At 40.4% G+C, this 26,362-nt stretch overlaps 1 pseudogene; it reads right to left on the bottom strand.

Moving 5' to 3' along the window:
• The window catches only part of LOC112929960 (creatine kinase B-type-like), a 39,987-nt pseudogene extending 23,508 nt beyond the window's left edge, over window positions 1-16,479 (bottom strand).
• Between the last annotated feature and the right edge of the window lie 9,883 nt (window positions 16,480-26,362).

The raw sequence follows: 26,362 nt of genomic DNA, 5'->3' as shown, positions 1-26,362 counted from the left end.
CCTTGGAGTGTTCCAGATCCCAGCCTTGGAGCATCCCTTGCCAATGGCGAGTGGAGCTGGCTTTCGAGTCCCCTCCACTATCATGGAGCAGGGCGGTCATGAGCTGTCCCTGCTGAACCCTGTTCAGATTGCAGATTTCTGAGCAAGATAAATGCTGCTGATTTAAGCTACAAGTTTTTGGGTGGTTTATTATGCAGCCAAAGTAACTGTAATATCTACTTAACTTCGTCATACAATCAGTTTTATTTTCCCCTGAATCAAGCCATCGAACTGTTGTTTAGCCTGGTATAGACAGAGCCAGACTTGCTATTTTTGGAGATGAAGTTCCCAGAGTGGGTCTTCATATCTGGGACATGCAGGCCATAATCATTTCAATCTACTCTCATTTAGTAGCAGAGAAGTGGGCTGGGTTTTTTTTTTTCTTTTTCTTCTATTTTTATTATCTCTGGTAAAAACAGGATCTGTGTATTTGAATTCAGATCTCTTCTCAATTCCCTGTCAATTTTTGTTGCAAGCTTTCTTTCCCACAAGGAAATATTTTATCGGTTTCCAGAATTCAGCACTGCCCAGCATTAATTTTGAAATCACAGTGTTTAATAGGGATTTATCTATAGAAAAAGTTGTCTCTATAATTTTCTATTCCCGTGACTGGAAGCTGCTGGGTCAGTGCAAATTTTAATGCTATTTGTCCCCTGTGTATTCATTTACTGATTTAAAGGAGGGGTGGGGGACAGGAGGCCCAGGTTTTGACTTCTTGGAAATGGCCTAAAATAGTTAGCTGAGTGAGGACTCACAGATAAATAGATGTTTTTAAATGCAGAGAGCATTAAAAAAAAAAAAATCTAGTAAGGAGATACTATGGAGAAAAGAAGTAAGGAAATACCTCAGTTCTTATAAAATCGTACTTTTGAAAAAAAATAAAAAATAAAAAGTAAAATCGTACTTTTGGTAACACAACCATCTAGAATGCATCTCTGAGCAGAGACAGACGAACATTGGAAAAAAAAAATGACAGGTGTGGAGAAATACCTGAATAAGTGTTCGAGTTTTCATAATTTATTCATAGACAAGTTCCCCAGCTTTCACTCAGAGACCATTTCTTCACACGGCAGTAAATTCTAGCTTCTGAATTTGCAAATATTTTACACAATATTGTAACATTCTTGGTCATCTGGTTTCCTAATCCATGGTAGATTAGAATTAGCAAATAAGCAAGGGGGGTGGGGGGAATGCTTAAGGGGGAAAGATAGTAGGGACAGGTACCAGTGACAGTAGTGGGAAAAAAACATCTCAGAACATGAGACAGAAACTTAAAAGTGAAACAAGAAATCAAAATGCACAGTCCATTGCCCTTGGCATAGAGGCAGACAGCTCTACCTGCCTCAGTGATCCAGGAGAACATCATTGATGTTCATTAATTGACAACCATCACGTGGTGACAAGTCGTGGTGAAATTTTATTCAGGATGCTCTTTTTATAAAAGAAGGGAAAGTTGTTTGGGCTATATTTTAGAGAGACTAGAGAAAATGAGCTGAAGAAACAAGTTTTAGCACTTAAAAAGAGAAAGTTCTGTTAGCTAGAAAAATCACTTAGGTGGACACATTTTCTCACACGTGGGTTAAGTCTGGACTTGCAGCATTATGAATATTCATCTCAGTGACTGGAAGTCATGTCACTTTGTATAAGGTCTCACAGGTTCGATTTTTGTCTTTAATGAGAAGGTAAGGTTATCTATTTATTTATTAATTAATTTATTTTTTTTTATATCAAACTCCCCTCCTTTCTTCCGGATTGAAGACTCTGCTTTCTTCGGGGAGATGCTCCTTTAACCCGAGGGTCAAAGGGGAGTTGCCATCTTTTCACAGACGCCACCTCCCCGGGCATGGTGATTGGTTAGAGGTGGCGCCTGCCAAAAGTGGCCTGATCCCTGGTCACAGTGGTGGGACTCAGGGATGAGCTTGTGACCTAAGACAGGCCCGTGTCCACCAGAGTAATTTTAATTAGCACAAAAGAGAGAGACCACTTTCCCACTTTCCTATGGGGCCGTGAAATTGAGTAGATAGGAGGCTGGAAGCTTCCAGGGCCTTGGTCTCAGCCTCTGGGCCTAAATTGATCTGAGAAAATGTCACAGGGTAAGAGACAGCACACAGATCCTGAGGAACTTCTTTCCATCCTTTGAGGTTCCTGGAGCTGTCCGGATTTTGCTTACGTGACTCTGTGTGCTTAGCAAATCCCTTGATTCTAGAAGCTACCCACAGTGTCCTTGCCACAAATCCTCTTTTGCATAAGTGATTCTAGTTGGCTTTCTATCATTCTGCTGCTAAGACGTCTGCCAAATGCAGAGAACTCTGGAAACTGGGTGAGGCCCCTGTGGGCTGGTCGCTGCAATCTAGAGGGTCTGATGTGGATGTCAAGAGCAGAATACTGAGAAGCAGTTCCTGTTTGTGCAACTATGGGGGAAGGGACGTCTCTCGAGCCACATGATTGGGAGGAAGTGCTGCTGCCTACCTTGGGGGGGGGCGGGGTAAGGGCAGGCCTCAGGCTGTAGTCGGAGCAAGCTGCATTATCAGATTTCCCTTTTCTGGGACGCCTGGGTGGCTCAGTGGTTGAGAATCTGCCTTCGGCTCAGGGCGTGATCCTAGACTCCCTGGATCGAGTCCCTGGATCCAGTCCCTGGATCGAGTCCCTGGATGGAGACCCGGGATCGAGTTCCGCATCCGGCTCCCTGCGAGGAGCCTGCTTCTCCCTCTGCCTATGTCTGTCTCTCTCTCCTTGTCTTTCATGAATAAATAAATAAAATCTTTTAAAACAGATTTTCCTTTTCTGAACAATGCAAGCCCAGGGCTCAGCCTCACTCTCCGGCTCCCCTCACCCCCACAGGCCCTAAGTGAACCCGCTGATCAGGCGTGATCCCAACTCGGGGCGGGGGGGGGGGGGGGGGCGGGAGGTGGAGGGCAGCTCTTTGAGGACTCTTTCAGTTGGAACTTTCTAGGCCAATGTGGGTTCTTAATGTCTCCTGTTCCCTCATGACCAGGAGAGAGGTAGACAGCCCTCAGTGCTAAAGGCGTGCCTCTACGGTGACAAGTTCACAGACATGGCACAGAACAGTGACAGCGAACGCTTTTGGAGAGTGCCATGCCCTGTTTTCAGTGATCCACACTCTCTGAGCTGGGTGCTAATATTATTGGCATCTTAGAGACGGACCAATGGAGGCTCCCAGAGATTAGGAAGTCTGCAGTAGGCGGCATGCGTATGAAACAGAGCCAGGATTTAAACTCAGGCAGTCTAACTCCAGAACCTTCTCTCCTGGCCTCTACCCTGCTTTGCTTTCGAGACACAGGGCCCTGGCAGGAGCACACACGTGAAATGCTCCACCTGCTCAGCCTCCTGCTCTCATCCCTGTTGGCCCTGGAAGTGGGTGAGGCAGATTTGGGGTAGGGGGTGGGGGTCTACTGCCCTGCACTCTATGGGAGTTTCCCCCATCATTTTGGGATTCAAATCAGTCCTGTTTTTTTTTTTTTTAAATATTTTATATATTGATTCATGAGAGACACAGAGAGACAGGCAGAGACAGAGGCAGAGGGAGAAACAGCCTCCCCTCCGGGAGCCCGATGTGGGACCCGATCCCAGGACAGGGGATCACAACCTGAGCCGAAAGCAGATGCTCAACTGCTGAGCCACCCAGGCGCCCCTCCAGTCAGTCCTGTTAACCAATCATCATGTCTCTCAGATACTGCTGGTGCCCCTAACCTCAAGTCTGGCTAACTCTGAGTAGAAGCCCTGAACTCTAACCACTCTAGAGACAAGTTGTCCTCCAACCAGAAAAACAACAATAGCAGGTTAACACTTACTTAACACTCTTACATAGAGTATCTTACCTATACTAACTGATCAATGGCCCACAACAACCCTAGTAGGTAGGTGCTATCATTAACCTCATTTCGCAGATAAACTAAGGCACGGAAACATTAAATGACTTGCCCAGGCTTATATAGATAGCAGTATGTGAAGCTGAGATTCAAACTTTGGCATTCTGGCTTCCCAGTCTACTGCCTCAACTTCCAGGTTAAACCTGCCTTCTGTGTGCCTGTCTGTCTATCCATCGATCTCTCCATCAAGTACCTATCTCACATGCACACATACTAGTAGATTTGGTCTGCTAATTTTCCTTTTGTAGTTAGGGGTTTGGGTAGCAGCCTTTGTAAGAGTGATCAGCCTATACTTTTCCTATGTTTTTTCTTTCATTATTGGTACCAAGATTATATTGACTTTATAACATGAATTGGGGAGTTTTCTCAAACTTGCTAATGGTATTGCCAATTCTTCTATATCCTCCCTTGGATTTTATAGCTTTAATTTATTAGTTTCTAATACGCCTGTTAACATCCTCCATTAGGATTGTGTTTTACATATCTTCATAATTTTTTTAAGACTTTATTTGAGAGATAGACAGCACATGCACTCAAGTGCTGGGGGTGGGGGCAGTAAGGGAGGGACAAGCCGACTGTGTGCTGAGCACGGAAACCAATGCAGGGATCGGTTTCACCACCCTGAGATCATGACCTGAGCTGAAACCAAGAGTTTAACCCACTGAGCCACTCAGGCACCCCATATTTTCAGATAATATCAATATAAAAAGGAATGTTAAGGCAAACTCCAAAATTAAAAATAGAGTGAAACAAATGAACCCACAGGGAAAAGCCTTATTTTAAGTGGCCTGTGCACAGTACTGTGTACATTCTTGGTGGAATATATTATAAAGGCATAAAACACTACAAAGAAACCTTAAGCTCTCCTCAGTCATTTTATTTTTAGAAGTAATATTGACATTGCAATTTTGGAGCTATTTTTATGTATTATAGAGTAAAGTAAAACATGTAACTATGTCCATGTTATGAAAAAAACAAGACTTTCAGTTAAGAAAATAGAGATACAAAAATAAAATCAAAGAAGTCAAGAAAAACACTTGAGTTCCAATTTGAATGAAAAACAGAAACATGGAATGTTATTATAATATATAATTCCTAGATGTTTACACCAGAATTGGCAAATTTTTCTTGTATGGCTGAAATGGCTGGATAGTAGACAATTTAGGCTTTGCAGGCCACTTCATCTTGCTGCAACTGTTTGACTCAGCTGTTATTGTGTGAAAGCAGCCACAGACAATATGTAAACAAACGAGCATGATGGTATTCCAATGAAAATTTATTTACAAAAGCAAGCAGTAGCTAAAGGGCCAGAGTTTGTTGTGTTTTCTGACCCTTGGTATAGAATCCATGCCCCTTCCCCCAATAACAATGAGAACATTTAGCACTTATGTTGGCTTTTGAATTGCATTCCCTTAAAAGCAATCAAGGGTTTTCAGAGAGAGCTGATTCCAGATCTCTGCAGGAAAAGTTCAAGATGAGCCTGAATTATCTTGTTTCAGAAAGCAAAACAAAACCAAAGAAATCTCCAAGATTAATGGAGTCATTTCAAAAGAATCTTGGCATTACATTGAAGGGTTCCCACTGTCCAATTTGACTGAGCAATTTGAGTATCAAATAATGATAATGATGATAACAAACATAATTATACACAAGACAAATAAAATTCTTTTTTTATTATTCTTTTTTACAGAGGAAGAAGGAAGGGACGAGCAGAGAGAGGAGAGAGAATCCTAAGATGGGCATGGAGCTTGATGCAGGGCTCACTGTCACAACCCTGAGATCATGACCTGAGCTGAAATAACTGACTGAGCCACCCAGGTGTCCCAAAATGAATAAAATACTTAAGTTTATATTGATAATTAAAAAAGAAAAGGAAGAGAAAGAAAAACCACTCATTTGCCAGCATTGCAGATGATTTCTATATCAACTTTTTCTCTGGTGATTTGTAATTAGAAAAAATAAGTTTTTCCTCTACTTTAATTGAAGAGAGAAGCCTCTTCTTTACAGAAAAATTACAATTGATAAGTATAGAAGGATGATAGAAGTAAAGAATCACCAATGTGCAAACCCTAGTGGCACAACTGATTCAAGAAGGGATTATGAATGTATGGCAAAATGGTCAGCTGTCAGGTTGTTGGTGAACAGAAGAGTTGCGTGGTGCCAAATTGTCACCTCACAAATAATTCGCCTGCTATAAAGGGAAATGCATTCCTTTGCAGTGGAGAAATCTGGTGGTTGTCACCAACTCAGGAATCAAATTCAACAGCACTAAGGCTGGGGAAGTCTGACATTACATACACCTAGTCTGATACAATATGAAGGAAACAGCATAACCTATGAAATAGTGTTGCCTTTCAACCTTTCACGTGGAATATAGGGGCCAGGAGAACAAGTTAAGTGATACCGCAAGGAAACAGTCAAATTCAGGATGATGTGGGGCATTCAACAAGATGACAAATTGATCTTGTCTCTTCCAAGTCTATGAGTGCAAATTAAAAAGATGTCGAGGGGATCCCTGGATGGCTCATTGATTAAGCATCTGCCTTCGGCCCAGGGCGTGATCCTGGAGTCCCAGGATTGAGTCCCACGTCGGGCTCCCTGCATGGAGCCTGCTTCTCCCTCTGCCTGTGTCTCTGCCTCTCTCATGAATAAATAAATAAAATCTTTAAAAATAAATAAATAAATAAATAAATAAATAAATAAATAAATAGATGTCGAGACAGTTTTGTTGAGACACAAAGGAGATATGACAAATACATTTCATCAACTTTAAATCACTTTTCAAAAAAAGCAGTTACATAAAACATATTTGGACAACTGGGGAATTTTGATTATGAACTACATAGCAGTTATTATAAGGAAATTATCGTTAATTTTCTTAGGTGTGATAATGGCACTGTGGTGATCTAAGAAAATGTCCTTATTCTTGGGAGATGCATGTTCAAATATTAAGGACTCTCATAGCATCATACTTGAAAACAGATACAGAAAGCAAACATGGAAAATTTTAATAGCTCTTGAATCTTATTGATTATATATGTGTGTGTACATTACGCTATTCTTTCAAATTTTTCGTATGTTTGCAACTTTCCAAAGTCAAAATTTAGGGAAAAGTTTTCTCTGTGCAGGACTCTACCTTGCCTTCAAACTTGCAGTCAGGCCAATCATTTTGCAAACTGGCTTTCACATAGGCAGAATTTTAAGTATGGCTCCCTCAAGATTCTATGCCCTAATACAGGTCCTGTGGGTACCATAAAAACAGCCTTCCCCCCGACTTACATTATGTTACATAGCACAACTGACCCTAAAATAGGGAGATTATCCCAGTGGTCCCAATTCTAACTATGTGAGTCTCTTTAAACAGACTTTTTTTTTTTCTGGTTGGCAACAAAAGAGGACATCAGACTCAAGGCACGAGAAGAAGTCAACTCACTGTTGCTAGCTTTAAAGACGGGCAAAAGGGGGCCATAAGCCAAGGAATGCAGGTAGTCTCTAGAAGCAGAAATCAGCCCCTGATGACAGCCAGCAGTCCGACAACTGCAAAGAACTGAATTCCAACAATAATTTCAATGGGCTTGAAGGAGAAATATTCTTCAGGGCTTCCAAAGACAAATATAGCCTGGCCAACACCTTCATTTCAGTCTTATGAGGCCCAGAACGAGAAAGTACTGAGTCTGCCTAGACCTCTAACACACCGAATGGTGAGCAAAGAAATAGTGTTGTTTTTAACCATGAGGCTTATGGTTATTATTATGGCAGCAATAGAAAATTAATACAGTATACTAGGAAGATCCAGGTGCTAGATGAAAATGTTCAGGGAGTTTTGAGTTTGGGTTCATTCATTTGTTGAATTCTGTAAACTGTGGAATTAAAATTAAAATCTGAGTTGCTTTGCTTCTCTGTTGCAAATTACTCCTTATCTTTCCGAATTATATATAATTTATTCTCTGTTCCTTATTTCTTTGTATCTTCTAAATATGCCTGCTCATTGGGATCCCTGGGTGGCGCAGCGGTTTGGCGCCTGCCTTTGGCCCGGGGCGCGATCCTGGAGATCCGGGATCGAATCCCACGTCGGACTTCCGGTGCATGGAGCCTGCTTCTCCCTCTGTCTGTGTCTCTGCCTCTCTTTCTCTCTCTGTGACTATCATAAATAAATAAATAAAAATTAAAAAAAAATAAATAAATATGCCTGCTCATTAAGGTGTTTTCAGTTTTATTTTTCAAGTACCAGAAAATATATAGATATGTACTTTCTAATCCTGTAAAAAATAAACACTTAATAGATTTTCCTTCATAGATTGTTAGATATGAAAGCAGATTCAGAGGAGTGATGTCCGTGGGAATGGTGGCACAAAAATATCCGCAAAAATTCTCCCCAATAAGAACAATGAGAATGCTAACAAAAATTGTCAAAATCGGGGATCCCTGGGTGGCGCAGCGGTTTGGCGCCTGCCTTTGGCCCAGGGCGCGATCCTGGAGACCCGGGATTGAATCCCACATCAGGCTCCCGGTGCATGGAGCCTGCTTCTCCCTCTGCCTGTGTCTCTGCCTCTCTCTCTCTCTCTCTGTGACTATCATAAATAAATTAAAAAATTAAAAAAAAATTGTCAAAATCAACTTTTTCAGAACTCTGGAAACTAAGTGAAGGCTTGCAACAATTCACAGAATGTTTATTCAAGAAAAAGAGTGGAATCTCAGCAAGAATGGGAGCTTTGTGGTACTTGCCTCATAACATCTTCCTCTTCCAGTCTCCTTGGAAGCCTTGAAATCCAGCAATCTCACAACAAAAGTAGCTGTGAAAACTAGCAACCTAATAGCCACAGGGGGCAGAAGAGGTTTGGAGCTCCCCCAAGCCTCATCCCAAGAATTGCCTTTATCTGTTTTTTTGTTGCAGTTCCCTGGAAACACCCTAATCAAAAGGCAGAGATTGGCAGAGTGGATAAGAAAACATGATCTGACTCTATGGTGTCTACGAGAGACACACAATAGTCTCAAAACCAAATAGGAGCACCTGGATGGCTCAGTGGTTTAAGTATCTACTTCTGGCTTGAGTTATGATCCCAGGGTCCTGGGATCAATCCCCACATTGGGCTCCCTTCTCGGCAGGAGGCTTCTCCCTCTCCCTGTGCCTGCTGCTCTGCCTACTTGTGCTCTCTCGCTCTCTCTCTGTCAAATAAATAAATAAAATCTTTAAAAAAAAACCGCAAATACTTTGAAAGTAAAAGGACAGAAAAAATATATACCATACAAACAGTAATCCTAAGAGATCTGGAGTGGCTATACTAATATCAGCCTGCTTTTCCCTCTCCCCCTGCTTCTCTTCCTCTCTCTCTTTCTGTCAAATAAGTACATTTTTAAAAAATCTTGAAAAAAAACCACAGCAAAATACCACTACATCCCTATTATAATGGATAACATTTTATTTTAAGTAGGCTCCATGCCCAGCATAGATCTCAATGAGGATTGGACTCAACGACCCTGAGACCAAGACCTTAGCTGAGATCAAGAGCTTAATGCTCCATGGTCTGAGCCACCCAGGTGCCCCTAATGGATAACATTTTTAATAATAATGACAGTGCCAAGTGCTGGTAAGGATGAGGAGCAACTGGAAGTCTCACAATTTGCTGGTCGCAATTCAGAATAATATAGTTACTCTGGAAAATGGCTCAGTATGCTCCTTGTAAGATTTAACATACCCTTCCTGTGAGACTGAGCCATCTCACCTCTGGATGTTTACCATGGAGAAAGGAAATTTCATGTCCATACAGAAACCTGTTTGCTGATAAACCTAGGCTTTATTCATAATCTCAAAATATACAGTTAATTTTTGTTGATTTTAGAGTATCACAGATAATTAATAATTACCTAGAAATTATTTTGATGATCAAGGATTTCACCATTATATATAAAAATATGCTGCAGAGGAAATTTAGAACAAATTAGTAGGTATGTGTTCGTATGTTTTTGCTTGTTTGCTTGATCCATCTTCTTTGGAATTTTTGAAGGATAGTATAAGCCTCTTCTCAAGTTTCTCTTTCCATAACAAGACCAAATTCATATGCATAGAGAATTTATCTCTGGATTCTGAAATGGTGGACTAGGGAATTTGGCGCGCACGCATGACTTTGGGACAACTAGAGAAGGTGGGTGAAATAAAAAAAAGTCTGTGTGAAGGCTCAAGGGAGGTCCCTTGATCTACCTTCCCAAGATCTAGGAGAAGGAAGAGACCCAGGGAGCGGTTTTTCCCCTGGGCACTTATACTAATTCTAATAGGAAAGCTGAAAAGCTGAACAGAACTTTTCACAGCCTTGCCAAACTGAGGAACCTGTCAACGATATACGGGACGATGGGTGTTTACCCCAACGGGCTGCATCCTATAACCAGAAGCAAATTCTCCCAACAGCTGTAGCCTGGAATCACCTTAATCACCAAACACGGAATAAGTAAATTCTGGTGTGCTAGTACTTCTGTGCATCCCAAACGCCTGGCATGCCCAGATTCCTTCCTGAAGTAAACATGTATCTTCTGTGGAGGAGAACAGCTATACATCAAATTGTTTCTGCAAACAGCTTTGCAAATACAATATCCAGCATTTGACAAGAAATAATGAGACACATAAGAAGAAAAGATGCCATAAATTAAAGCCAGCAGAAATTACAGAAAATAGAAACAGACTCACACAGGCTATAGATACTAAAATTATGAGACACAGGCTTTAAAATAATAGTTCTTTCTGGGGTACCTGGTGGCTTAGTTGGTTAAGCATCTGACTCTTGGTTTCAGCTCAGGTTGTGATCTCAGAATCCTGGTCTCTGTGCTCAGCACTAAGTCTGCTAGAGAGTCTCTCTCCCTCTCAATCCGCTCCTTCCCCCAGTGTGTGGGCATGCGTGTTCTCTCTCTCTCTCCTTCTAGCTCTCTCGCGCGCTCTCTCTCTCAAATAAATAAATAAATAAATCTTTTGAAAAGAAAAGAAAAGAATGATCCTCCTTATGCCCAAGGAGATAAAGAACAAAATTAAGAATTTGGCAGAGAACTGCAAATATTAAAACAAATGAAATAAAAATTCTAAACTACACTAAAAAATTCAATAGAGCTAAAAAAAGAAAATACAATAACCAAAATTAAAAATTCAGGGGTTGGATGTAACAGGTTAGACAAATCTAGAGGGAGAATCAGTGACCTGGAACAGGGGTCTATAAACTAAAACCTGTGGGCAAAATCTGGCTAATAGCCTGTTTTTGTATGGCCCAGGAGAGAATGGTTTTCACATTTTTGAAGGGTTTTAAAAAAAATAATAATATGTGAAAGACATTCTCTTTGACCTGCAAAGCCTAAAATATTTACTGTCTAGCCCTCTAGAAAAGCTTGGCAACCCCTAACCTAGAAGGAACAAGGAAGAAGGCTGACAAGGCAGCCCCAACCAGCATTGTACCCAGCTGGTGAGACTCAGCTACTCTGGCCCTTTCAGGAGAGCTTTGACCATTCATTTATTCATCTGCCCAGGTATCTAATATCTATGCAGTCAATTCCCACCTTAGTGCTTAAGAGCATGGACGTTATGGTCAGAACTGGGTTTAAATCCCAACTTAGGGGCTCTCCTGGGTGGCTCAGGCAGTTAAATGTCTGCCTTTGGCTCAGGTCCTGGGATAGAGTCCCACATCAGGCTCCCTGTTCAGCCGGGAGCCTGCTTCTCCCTCTCCCTCTACTGCTGCCCCCCCCCCCATTGCTTGTATGCTCTCTCTCTGTCAAATAAATAAATACATCTTTAAAAAATAAAAAAAATAAATCCCAACTTAGCCTCCTCACACAGAGAAAAGGGGATTAATAATAGGGCCTGGCTGACTGATACTCATGAGGACCTTGATAGTGCAGATCAGACACTTAGTACAGTGTTTGTATAAAGTAAGGACTCAATGCATGTCAGGTGCTATTGTTAGCAAGGAGTGCGCTCAGGCCATGCTCCAAACTGACTGTAAGTCCCAGAAGGGCACCCTGGTGCCTGTAATGGGGTAAGATGGGATGAAGGTAGGACAGGAAAGGAAGGGAGAGCAGGATTATCTTGAATATGCAGGATGAAGGCCAAATACAAACTTTTTTTTTAAAGGTTTTATTTATTTATTTATTCATGAGAGACAGAGAGAGAGAGAGAGAGAGAGAGAGAGAGAGAGGCAGAGACACAGGCAGAGGAAGAAGCAGGCTCCACGCAGGGAGCCCGACATGGGACTCAATCCGGGTTCTCCAGGATCAGGCCCTGGGCTGAAGGTGGAGCTAAGCCGCTGAGCCACCCGGGCTGCCCAAATACAAACTTTATACCATTCCCCTTCCCACAAACATTTGCCTACATGTGAATTACAGTCGGAAGTGAATATCATCAGAGGTGCCTGGGTGGCTAAGTCAGTTAAGCACCTGACTCTTGGTTGGGCTCCGGACATGATCTCAGGGTTATGAGATCGAGCCCCAAATCAGGCTCTGCGCTGGGTGTGGAGCCTGCTTAAGATTCTCTCTCTCCTTCTCTTCTGCCTCTTCCCCCTATAGTTCTCTCTCTCTCTCTTTCTCTCAAAAAGAGTGAATATCGTTAGCAATGCTTATTTGTAATAGCTAAAGACTACAAGTAACCTAAATCTTCAACACCTACAGAGTAGTTGAGTGAAATTAATTGATGACATGTAAGGTGCAAAAAAATCAGTGCAAAACTGTGAAGTATGTCAAAGCATAATATTCAAACACTTAAAATTTAAACTTATATAAATATAGACTAAACATGTAACAAAGATTCATTTGATTCATTAGTGAGGGCATTGACAGATTGTAAAGCTGGTTCAAAGAGCAATTAGTGAACTGGGTATCCACAGGCATGAATAAAGAACATTAGAATAAGCACTATATAAGGTAAAAATCTGATTAAATAACTCATAAGGCTATAAAACCATAACCTTCAGAGTTATCTTTTGTACCAGACAGAAATAATCTACAAGTTGACTACAACTTCACAGTGTCTGGGCTTTAATCAAATAGTAAAAAGTGAAGCCAAACACGGAGACATTTTCTTAGAGAATTAAATAATTCTATGACACAATGCTCCCAGTACAACACTGAGATGACGTGCCTCCCCTCCTTTGCCTTATTTCCAAACTTTTAGGCATTTTTTCTTAACAAATAGTATGCCAGTGATATAAAATGTGTTGAATGTCTAAGTATTAGATCTCACACAGGAAATTTGTGCCACCCCAAAGGTTTTAACTGGGAAGTGTTTAATAAACAGACTACTTGTGGGGCAGGGAGTGAGGCTGGGAGGGGGAATAGGGTTAAGAAGATCAAAAAGAGATGTTGAGGTTTCTAGGCACTAGGACAAGTAGGAAACCCTTACTATCCATAGATCTGACAAAAAGGGGAGAAATTGAGTAAATAAATGCCAACTCTCATCCTCCTTCTGCCCTCTGTTCTTCAGTCAATGCCTTCTATTGGCTCAACTCAACTGGAAACCAGAGGAAGAGCGGCCATTGATGCCATCCATTCAGGTCAGCCTCTGGACATAGAGCAAGACTGAGAAGGTGGGAAATGCAAACAGATGCAAACAGAGAATATCCTGCAGTCAATATGTCAGTATTGCTATGGATTAAATTGTGTCTTCCAAAAAAAGATATGTTGACATCCCAACCCCCGATACCTCAGAATGTGACCTTATTTGGGCATGGGGTATTTACAGAGATAATTGAGTTTATTTTATTTATTTTTGTATATTTTTTTTATTGGAGTTCGATTTGCCAACATATAGCATAACACCCAGTGCTCATCCCGTCCAGTGCCCACCTCAGTGCCTGTCACCCAGTCACCCCATCCCCCTGCCCATCTCCCCTTCCACTACCCCTTGTTTGTTTCCCAGAGTAAGGAGTCTCTCATGTTCTGTCACTCTCTCTGATATTTCCCACTCATTTTCTCTCCTCCTTTCCCCGTTATTCCCTTTCACTATTTTTTATATTCCCCAAATGAATGAGACCATGTAATGTTTGTCCTTCCCTGATTGACTTATTTCACTCAGCATAATACCCTCCAGTTCCATCCACATCGAAGCAAATGTTGGGTATTCGTCGTTTCTAATGGCTGAGGAATATTCCATTGTATACATAGACCACAGCTTCTTTATCCATTCATCTTTTGATGGACACCGAGGCTCCTTCCACAGTTTGGCTATTGTGGACATTGCTCCTATAAACATCGGGGTGCAGGTGTCCCGGCGTTTCACTGCATCTGTATCTTTGGGCTAAATCCCCAGCAGTGCAATTGCTGGGTCGTAGGGCAGGTCTATTTTTAACTCTTTGAGGAAACTCCACAGTTTTCCAGAGTGGCTGCACCAGTTCACATTCCCGAGGTAATTGAGTTTAAATGAAATAATGAGGGTGGACCCTAATCCAATATGACTGGTGTTTTTATAAAAAAGGGAGATCTGGAGGATCCCTGGGTGGCGCAGCGGTTTAGCGCCTGCCTTTGGCCCAGGGCGCGATCCTGGAGACCCGGGATCGAATCCCACATCGGGCTCCCGGTGCATGGAGCCTGCTTCTCCCTCTGCCTGTGTCTCTGCCTCTCTCTCTCTCTCTGACTATCATAAATAAATACAATAAAATAAAATAAAATTTATTTAAAAAAGGGGAGATCTGAACACAGATATACATAGAAGGAAGACAATGTGAAGAGACAAGGGGAGAAGACAGCCATCTACAAGCCAAGTGGAGGGTTCTGGAACAGAGTCTCCCTCACAGTGCTTCAGAAACAACCAACTCTGTTGGCACCTTGATTTTTGTTTTCTAGCCTCCAGAACTATGAAGAAATACATTTCTGTTGTCAAAGCCATCCAGTTTCTGATACTTTGTTATGGCAAACTAATAAAGGTATGTAAAAAAAAAAATACACGCAGAAGGAGGGCCTCTATCAAGATACTGAGTGTTACTTCTGTGAGGTGGCAGGGGCAATTTCTATTTGGTGGTTTTCTTTATTCCCTAGCTTGTATACATTTACATCAGAACAAATGAGCAGATAATTTTGTTAAAATGAAATTCAAGGCAGTAGGAGGAGGAAGTCACTCATGGGCAACTGGAGCGGTGTATATGGCAGAGGGGCCAGCTCAGTGATATACCATTAATATGTGGGCTCTAGTTACTTGTGTCCCAAGGGGACATTTCTTGCCCCAGACTGGATTCCCAAGCTTTATGTTCCCTTTATGTCACACACTTGGCTTTTGTCTCCTTTCCAAAGCTGCTGTCCCACTGGTAGGTCCCCTGAGGCTTTGTTTCCAATCCCTACCCCCCACGATTGGAGAGAAGGCCAAAGGTTAGCACATAAGACAACTCCATTCAGGGGGGCTCCTGGGTGGCTCAGTGGTTGAGTGTCTGCCTTCGGCTCAGATCCTGGTCCCAGGGTCCAAGAATCGAGTCCCGCCTCAGGCTCCCCACAGGGAGCCTGCTTCTCCCTCTGCCTATGTCTCTGCCTCTCTCTGTGTGTCTCTCACAAATAAATAAATCTTTTTCTTTTTAAAAAAGGCAACTTCATTTGAGAATGTGTTATTGCTCTTCACTAATTGAAAAAGTTAAAAATATCACAAGTTGTGGGCACCTGGCTGGCTCAGTCAGAAAAGCGTGTGATTCTTGATCTTGGGGTCACGGGTTCAAGTGCGAGTTAGGTATAGAGATTCCTACCAAAAATAAATTTAAAAAGACATTAACACAAATTTGATCCTCTCAGAAAATGTTTGCTAAATGAACACGTTATAAGGTTTAAGAGCTCTAACCTAATTTTTATTTATTTATTAAAAAAATTTTTTTATTGGAGTTCAATTTGCCAACATATAGCATAACACCCAGTGCTCATCCCATCAAGCGCCCCCCTCATTGCCCATCACCCAGTCACCCCCACCCCCCGCCCACCTCCCTTTCCACCACCCCTTGTTCGTTTCCCAGAGTCTAACCCAATTTTTAAAGGAAGGGTATCTCATCCATAGGTTCTCTACTCATTTCTTAGAAAAATAATTAAAAATCCAACTGGACTTCAACCTGCTGTCTTTATTTCTTGAGGCGCAACTCTTCTCGAGGTGGAACCCCTTCACCTCTTTTTTCAGTATAGACTGAAGTACTCCTACTTGTAGACAAATCTTAGTAGATCCTTCCAGACTATCCCTCTGTCCTCCATTGACCTGTGTTCACTTGTTTCCTTTGCCTTCTCTCTCTCTGAGGCCAAGACTTCCTTGAGGGGAGGGGACATGGCTTATCCTTACTTGACTGACACTGGTGATAAGAATCTGGTAATAACCAAATGCTCACTCAAGCCTGAAACATGACTCAGGTGACCTTTGAAAAGGGGGATAGGCAAGGAGGTAAGAGTCATGCTTCAGGAAAATGAGGGATCAGTTTTTTTTTTTTTTTTTTAATGAGCAAAAAGGAAATGAAGAGTATATATCAGCTAAAGGATCCCAGGGATTTTTGAACCCAATCCTTTCCTTTTCCTAATAAAGGGAACAGAACCAGGGCTGAGGAAGATGCATTACCGTGTTGGTTCCCATGGTGACTGATTTATTTATTTTTTTCTCTTCAAAGATTGAAGGTATTTTTTTCCTTACCTCAGTAATTTTTCTTATTTATTTATTTATTGTATTAAAGTTCTCTCTGATCTGCTTTCTTATAGGGGTCATTTGGAACCTACTTGCTACTGGCACTAAGGTATAATTTCCAGAAAAAAGTGAAATCATGATTCTTGAGCACATACAAAAGGTATGTAAGCCGAAGATTTTATTCAACTCATTAATGAATGTGGAAACCAGTAGGATATTGAGTATAGAAGAGCATGTCAGGAGCTCGATACGGATAGGTAGTTTAATAAAGGATGACATAGCTGGGTTAGATACAAAACTTTTCTACAGGGAAAAAAAAAAACTATGACCCCTGGGGTTATCTTTTCTACTGAACAGAAATTATTTGAATCTCTAGAAGACAAAATTCTTTAAGTTCTTACATAACTTCACAAAGTCTTTGACTTTTAATGAATGGTCAAGTGAGCAAACAAGGTACATTCCCCTAGATCACCCTTGGGTGAGCCTTCTTCTCCATTTGATATTCAAAGGCTATGACATCTGCCTTTTCCCCTTGTCTCTCACTCTTTTATAATTTTTCTTAACAGTTACCAGATGGAGGATGAATATTTGGGGAGCATATAAATTGAAACCTTTTTTAAGAGGAGATGGCAAGGTTTCCACTCAAAATGGGGTTTCAAATAGCCTTAAATGCATCAGATACCCAGGGAGCTGGCCCATTGGCAACCACAGAATGAGGAAAAAGAGGATTTTTTTTTTTTTTGTATCTACATGGTTTTATACTGAACCATGGCCCCATCAAAAAATGAGGGGATCGTGATGGGTGCTAATATCCCTGAAGGATTGAATTGCATTGTAAACTTGGAGTATGTAAGGAGTTAATAAAATATGTTTGTATACGCTAATACACATATTTTGTGTATGAGCTAAAGATGTTATGGAACCAAGTGGAATAACAACCAAAAATTGTTGAACTATCTGAATCTTATAGAACAACATTTAAAATCACCGGGAAAACTGAAAATATGTATGGATTTTTTTTTTATCTACTTACTGTATTTTCAAAAAGTCAGATATTTGGGAAACATCAAAGCAAGATGTAGTGTTCATTTTGCATTCAAAAGCCCTTTAAGCTCTTTTGGAAGACCTGTAATAATGAAGAACTTGTAATAAGCTCACAAAAGACTCTTCTAATGAATTAGTCAATTTTAATACTCTTCAGAATTCCCCATAAGAACATCATGCTTTCGCTTGCTCTCTTCCTTTTTTCTTCTTGCAAAGCTTAGCTCTCTCCTCTCTTGACAACCACTCCAAGATATTTTAGATTTAAGAGAGAAAAGGTTTCATTTATTAAAGACAGAATTGTGCTAAATTAAAATCAATCATTATAATAATTACTTCTGCCTTAACGCATACTGGCTGCTATGAAAAGGATTGTAAAGACTGGCTTCAAATTTTTATTTTGAAAAACAGTCTGGATCATACGTGTTGTGATTCAGGTTCAAAGGTTTATCTTCATCCTAAAGTTTAGATACCCAACCTTAAATGTTCTGACAATAGAATAGGAACCACGTTACATATTTCTATTTTAAACTTCTATTACCACCTTTCTCATCCCCCAAACCCTTACCATCCTAATCAGTGGGATTTGAAAATATCTGAGCTAGAAATTGACTTCTTTGACCAGCAGGATCTAAACGAGCAGAAGACATTTTCTGCCTGACTCCTATGTCCATACATATCTGACAACATTTTATAGTATTTATCCAAATGGCTGCAGTCTGTTTTCCCTACAGATATTTTCCAAGCACTTCCTTTGTGTCAGGTGCGGTTCTAGAATGGGAATGATGAACAAGACAAAGTCCCTTACCAAAGAAGAATATGTTTCAGTAGGAGAAAATAGATGATAAATAAGTAAACAAATTAATATTCTGTGTTTAAAGTGGTGCCTATACATAAACGGATAGAACATACATTTTTTCCCCTCAGTTACATCTGTTAGTAGTGCCAACTGAATAATGAGAGACCATAATTGTGCTTTATGGCAGGGAAAGAGGTAGCTTGGCTGGATAACCAAATGTAGGATCAGGCCAAGAAAAAACTGGCCTGTGGTTCAAATTCATTTTCTCCTATCAAATTGAACTCTCAGAAAGCTAGTGGACAAGCTCCTTCCTTGGCCTGTTGTCCCCTACATCTTCAAACCAGTAACAGCATGTCAAATCCTTCCCATACCTTGATCTCTCTGTCACCTCTCTCGGACTCCAGCTGGAGAACGTTCTCGGCTTTTCAGAGCTCCTATGATTAGACTGGACCTAGCTGGATAATCCAGGATGATCTCCTCATCTCAAGGTCCATAAACTTAACTATATCTGCCAAGTCCCCTTTGCCATCTAAGGTCACATATTCACAGGTCCCAGGGATATAGCTGGGGAAGGGGCATTATTTTGCCTACCGCAGAGGGCCAGTCTGTCACTGTCGCAACCACTCAACTGAAAGCAGCCATAAACAATATATAAGCGAGTAAGTAAGGCAGTGTTCCAATAAAACTTTATTTATGGGCACTGAAATCTGAGTCTCATATAATTTTTGTGTCACAAAATAATATTCTTATTTTTTTTCTCAATGATTTAAAAATCTACAAGCTATTCTGAGCTCACAGGGTGGTGACAAAATAAGCAGTAGGTTACATTTGGCCTGTATGATTTGCTGACCTCTGATGTAGACGTTAATTCCTCTGTCCCAGACTGGGAGCCCACAAACGGCAAGAATGTTCTCTCTGACTTTTGCCGTACTGTGGATGCTTTTTAACACGATCAAACATTTGATCAAAGCCCTTACCTGTAGGACAATTCCAGATGCCAAAGTGATATTTATGGTGAAGTGGTTATAGAAAATTTTGCTCAGGAAACTAGTCCTTTTGTAAGAGTAAAGATGTGCTAGAGTTGAGAAAATGAGTTCATAGGGGGAGGAATACAAATGTGCAGTTGCTAAATTAGCTGCATTCTCCTTTGAACTTTAATGACACCTTTAGGTAGGCAGGCAAAACTAATAATAAAGGAAATCAAATCAAATCTCGTGCTTCAGGAGGGTAGCAGATAACCCAAGATGATATGGGAGGGTTTTTTTCATTTGTTACCTCGTATTATTTTACCTGAAACATTGTAAATTCCATTTATAGTCTTTTAAAATACTGTACCCTAGGGGCAGGACTTCGACATTAACTGAATTGGTAATATGATTAGGCATGTGGTAAAACCCATTTGCTCACAGAAGCAAGGTATTGAAATTATTATGCTTCATAAAATAATTGCATAATGAGGTATAATCTGGAGTGTTCATAATGTTCGAGAGGTGGGATTGGAACTTATAATAATGATACCCCAATCTCTCAAATCTATATATTAGAAGCAATCAAATTTTGGTGTCATGGTATAGCTATTCCAAATCTAATAAACCGTATGCTTTGGGCCATGTTCTCTACAAAGGGATCCCAGGACATGGACTCCTGTACAGATGATTTATGAAGTGAAGTCCTCCTGGGAGAAACCAGAAAGGGGGTGGGAGAGGTGGGGCATGGAAGGGAAAGAAGCCAAATAAGTGTGAATTCAAGCAAGGTCCCAGCCTCAGGTTGATCTTGTGAAGGACTCTGGAACATAAATTATACCTCCAAGTTTGTTTGGACCAAAGGCAAGGAGCTAGGACTTCATACTCCTGCACTGATTAGTCAACTGGTCAAGGCTTCCCCAGGGCAAATAAATACCCAAGCATTTCTTGCTCTCTTTGCAAGTGGGCAAGATAGCTTTAACAGCCCAAAGTAGCTTTAACAGCCCAAAAGTGTCACAGGTGCAGGCCATTATAAGCAGAGCACACAGAAGTCGGGGGAGGGGGAGTTCACAGAAAACGTAACAGGGATCCGAGGGAATTTACACAGAGCACCAACAGGGTCAGCTCTACCACACATGTATCATACAAATACATGGGGATTTGGTTTTCTGGAAGAAAACAAATTTAGTCATTCTCTCTATATATCTCTTTCTCACTTACTCACTTCTAAAAATGCCTTTTGATACTCGGGCCTCGTGTTCTCCCATGTAACAAAGGAAAAGTCTTAAATTTTAGAAAGTTGCCTCTGGAGTTCATAACTCCAGATGGACAGGAAGGGAAATATATTCGTTTTTGTTTGTCTTACCATTCTCTGCTCATTTATTTTTAAATTTATGTTTCGAATAGGTAAGGTATTTCTGTGATTGAAAAGCCTGGAAGTACAAAAAGATACACAGTGAAAGTCTCTGCTGACCCTTGCCCCCCATCTGCCAAGACATCTGCGCTTGTATGTGGGCATACAAGCAAACACGCGCACAGACTTGTAGTCTCCTTCCTTTTATACAAAGGATGGGGTAGTATAAAAACTGTTCTGCCTATAAAAATTGTTGCATTTTTTTTTCACTTACTATATCTTAGAGTTCCTTCCGCATCAGTACTGGGAGGGTTTCCCCTTACCACTCTTTTGATGACATCTGCATGGTATTCCATTGGGTAGATAGGTAAACATTTATTTAAACAATTTGCTATGGATGTGCATTATTTTGGAATCCTTTGCAGTTACAAATGGTGCTGCATTAAGTATCCTTGTGTATGTATCATTTTCCAAGTATGCCAGAGTATCTGTAGAATAAATTCCCCAACATTTAGTTGCTCATTGAAGGGCAAATAAATTTATAATTTTTTAAAGCTTTTATTTAAATTCCAGTTAGTTAAGATACAGGGTAATATTAGTTTTGGGTGTGTAATATAGCGATTCAACACTTCCATACAACACCCGGTGTTGTTCCATACGACAAGTGCCCTCCTTGATCCCCACCACCTGTTTCACCCATCCCTCCCCACCTCCTCTCTGGTAGCCACCCATTTGTTCTCTACAGTTAAGAGTCTGTTTCTTGGTTTGCCTCTCTCTCTCTCTCTCTCTCTCTTTTTCCTCTTTGCTTGTTTCTGAAATCCCACATATAAGTGAAATCATATGGTTTTTGTCTTTCTCTGACTGACTTATTTTGCTCAGCATAATACTCTCTATCTAGCTCCATCCACATTGTCGCAAATGGCAAGATCTCATTCTTTTTTCTGACTGGAGTATAAGAATGAGATCTTGCCATTTGCAACAATTGTCTGTATATACCACATTCCATTCCAATATAGACAATTGTCTATATATACCACATATATTCCATTGTCTATATATACCACATCTTCTTTACCATTCATCAATTGATGGGCACTTGGGCTATTTCCATTATTTGGCTATTGTAGATAATGCTGCCATAAACATTGGGGTTCAAGTATCCTTTGAATTAGCATTTTTTTTATTTGGGTAAATACTTAGCAGTTCAATTGCTCAATGGTAGGGTAGCTCTATTTTGAACTTTTTGAAGAACCTCCAAGCTGTTTTCCAGAGTGGCTGCACCAGTTTGCAACCAACAGTGCCAGAGGGGTCCCCATTTTCCACATCCTCGCCAACACCTGCCGTTTCTTGTATTGTTGATTTTAGCCACTGACAGGTGTAACGTGATATCTCATTGTGGTTTTGATTTGCATTTCCCTTCAGATCAGTGATGTTGAGCATCTTTTCATGTGTCTGTTGGCCATCTGGATGTCTTCTTTGGAGAAATATCTGTTCATGTCTTCTGTCCATTTTTTAATTGGATCATTTGTCTTTTGGGTGTTGAGTTGCATAAGTGCTTTATAGATTTTAGATACTAACCCTTTATTAGATATGTCCTTTGCAAATATCTCCTCCCATTCCACAGGTTACCTTTCAGCTTTGTTGATTGTTTCTTTCATTGTGCAGAGGCTTTTTATTTTCATGAAGTCCTAATAATTTTTGCTTTAGTTTCCCTTGCCTCAGGAGACATAGCTAGAAAGAAGTTGGTAACCTGTTACTGCTTATGCTCTCTTCTAGGATTTTTATCGTTTCAGGTCTCACACTTAGGTCTTCCATCCATTTTGAATTTATTTTTGTGTGTGGTTTAAGAAAATGACCCAGTTTCATTCTTCTGCATGTAGCTGTCCAGTTTTCCCAATACCATTTGTTGAAGAGATGGTCTTTTTCCCATTGGACATTCTTTCCTGTTTTGCCAAAGATTAATTGACTGTATAACTGTGGGTCCATTTCTGGGTTTTCTATTCTGTCCCATTGATCCATGGGGCTATTTTTGTGCCAGTACCATACTGTTTTGATCACTACACCTTTGCAATCTAACTTGAAGTCTGGAATTGTGATGCCTCCAGCTTTGTTTTTCTTTTTCAAAGTTGGTTTGGCTATTTGGGGTCTTTTGTGGTTCCATACAAATTTTAGAATTGTTTGTTCTGTGAAAAATGCTGGTGGTATTTTGATGGGGATTGCATTGCATGTATAGACTGCTTTGGGAAGTATAGACATTTTAACAATATTTATTCTACCAATCCATGAGCATGGAATGTCTTCCCATTTCTTTGTATCATCTTCAATCTCTTTCATCAGTGTTTTATAGTTTTCAGAGATAAATTTATGATTTTGATAGCCATTGCTACATTCCAAAGAGGTTGTATACCAATTTGTGTTCTTACCATAATACATATTTTCCCATATCCTCATGATACATGAATATTTTCCCGCATCCTCACCAGCACAGTTTGTTATTAAACCTTTAGATTTTTGCCAATCTCATAGATAAAAGATGGTATCTCAGCACAGTTTTAATTTACATTGCTTTAATTGAGTGAAATTGAGCATCTTCTCATTTCATATGTAGACCAGATACACTAAACAATTTCCAGTTGATTCAAAGAGTGATATCTTTGCAACTAGAAAGCTGGAGCCAATGCAGATATCAACCTTTCTGGAACACATATCAGGGTCAGAAAGCACCCGAGTTGTCATCTAGTCTGTTTCTGATCTGATACCTAAATGACCTCCTTGTCTTTCCCAGCACTGTTGTTCACGACTAGGGAGTTCATAAAATTGAAGACATTTTTCGGTGGCTCTAAAACTTAGGAAGTTTTTTATATTGAGCCAAAACCTTCCCATAATTACTGCATGACAGTAATTACAATATGCTCTTGTTAAAGTATGCTATTCTTTTAGATCACAATGAATATACTTCACAAAGAAATAATATTAGCTTCAAATATAGGTAAAATAGTTAACTTCTCTGTCCCTGATAGTCTTCAAATTACATTACATATTGTCTTCATCACAAATAGAAATAGAATTTAAAACATAAATGCCATTTATGTAGTATTCTTACTAAAAATGCATAACCTGAATCTAAGCATGAGGAAATCTCATGCAGTACTAAATTGAAAGACACTCCAGGAAATAACTGGCCTGTACTATTTCAGAACATTGATGTTATGAAAGCTGAAAAAGGGCTAAGAAGCTGTTCCACATCAAAAGAGATTAGGTGCTCCTGGCTGGCTCAGATGGAGGAGTGTGCAACTCTTGCTATTGGGGTCGTGAGTTCGAACTTCACTTTGAATGTAGAGATGACTTAAACAAAACTTTAAAAAAAGAGAGATTAGAGAGATGTGACAATTAATTGCAATCTGTGATTCTGAATTGGATTCAGGGAATCCAAAGAAAAGGAAAAAGGCCATAAAGGATATTACTGTGACAATTGGCAAAATTTGAATACAGATTGTATATCAGATTATAGCATTACGTTAACATGAGATTTTCTGATTTGGATAATCTAGCTGTTACTCTATAAGGGAATGTCCTTGTTCTTAGGAAATGTATACTGAAGAATTTAGGAGTTAAGAGCCATGATGTCTGCAACTTACTCTCAAATGATTCAGTAAAAATTAGAGAAAAAGAAACAGAGAGACAATAATAAAACAAATGTGACAAATGTTAATTGCTGAATGTGGGTGAAGGGTGTTCGGGATTTCATTGTACTGTTTTTGGCAGCTTTTCTGAGCGTGTTTGAAGATCTTTCAATATAAATTGAATATAAATACTTCTAGAACAGTGACTTAAGTTTCTACCAAAATGTGAATGACTGCTATGGGCACATTTACTAAGAAGGCACAGGTGGCAATTGATTAAAAGATGATTTGGAAACCATGCATGGTCTCTTAGAAGCCCTTCATAAAATAGACTAAGAAAATCAGTGAGTTATTGGCTTTTGCCAACTGGCCTCTGCATTTTCCATCAGGATACATTTGTTTGGATTATTTTAACTAAAAAGATCGTAGTACGCATAACAGTAGAGAGGGCTAGTGATCCTCTGTGTTATTGCCAGGGTCACAGAGGTGGTTGTCAATCAGAATGCCAGAACAGGGGGATGAGAGATGTGTATCAGAAGGGCATGAAAGGAAAACAAGATGAATGAGGTGGTATAAAGCTGAATTAAAGGAGAAAGTTGATAGTAGAAGGAAAGGTGGTTGTGAGTATTTGCTGTTATTAAACATAGGAGAACATACATGTGTTCATGGGTGAAAGGAATTGGTATCTAAAATTTTAAAAAAAGATGGAGCACCTTGGTGGCTCAGTGGTTGAGCGTCTACCTTTGACTCAGGTTGTGATCCCGGGGTCCTGGGATCGAGTACTGCATTGAGCTCCCCACAAGGAGCCTGCTTCTCTCTATGCCTATGTCTCTATCTCTCTCTCTGTGTCTCTCATGAATAAATAAATAAAATCTTAAAAAATAAAATAAAATAAAAGGCTAACCCATCAGTTATTGCCATACTCTTACTGTAAAACAAACCACCTCAAAATTGAGTGGCTTAAAGCAACAATGGTTCGTTTCCATCACACATCCGGAGAAGAGTTGGCTGGTGTAGACTGGGCTGAGCTGGGGTTGGGTCAAAAGTCTGTTCGACGTGTATCTCACCCTCCTTGGACCAGCTAGCTCCCCAGAGCATGTAACTCTCATGGCCGTGACCAACAAGAGGAAAGCAACCCAGCTGTGCAAGCACGCATTTCAGCCCCTGCTTATATCACTTTTGTTAGTATCCCTTTTGGTCAAATTCTTCCCATCATCTGTGTTTGAAGATCTACCCTCCCTCCACTTCTCCACCCCTCAGATAAGCTCATGAGTACACTGCCAGGCAAAAATCTTTCTGGCCCATGGAAATGAGATGGTCTTTAGCTGCTAGCCCTGTCCTCTCTGCCAGGCTGCTTCCCACCAGGAAGAGTGGCTACATGTAATGCTTTAGGATACATTTAAATTTCGCGTGACTCTGGACAAATCACTTAACAAACTCGTGCCTTGATCTCTTCATCAGTAACATGAGGATAGTGATAAACGGCCCCTATTGAGCGGCTATGAAAGTTAAGTCAACTTAGAACAGTACTTGGCACATAGGTAGTACGATGTAAGTGTGAGCTATTATTATTACTTTCACTAATTCCAGGAACCCACAACTCTGCAGCCAAGTGGTGGTTAAGCTACCCTCAGGGCGGCCCTGCTAAAAAGCTTTTGAGTATTAGCCTATTTTTAAGCCTAACCTGCTTTCCAAACGCTCTAGGGTTGTCTGGTCAGGCAGCCCACAGGCCAATAAAAAGAAGATGCTCTTTGAATTCTTCCAGATTTCAGGAATCAACTCAATGAATAGACCTCATTAATTTTAAACTCTTAATTCATTTACTCTATTATACTCACGCCATGGATGGACAGTTCCCCTAGTTATATTCATGGTTTCAATGTTGTCACAGATTTTAACATTATCCTCCTTGCATCTTTGGTTTTGCTCCGTCAGGCTACGTTTTTGGATTTCATAAACTGAAAAGCACAACATTAGATGATGCATGGCTTTGGGGGCCTTCCAAGGGGCTCAGAGAGAGAACATGGCAAACCTTCATTAATTTGGACTCAACCAA

The sequence above is a fragment of the Vulpes vulpes genome, chromosome X (genome assembly GCF_048418805.1).
Source record: "Vulpes vulpes isolate BD-2025 chromosome X, VulVul3, whole genome shotgun sequence".
NCBI lineage: Eukaryota > Metazoa > Chordata > Mammalia > Carnivora > Canidae > Vulpes > Vulpes vulpes.
The sequence above is the reverse complement of the archived record's forward strand: the minus strand, read 5'-3'. Positions and strand labels throughout refer to the sequence as shown.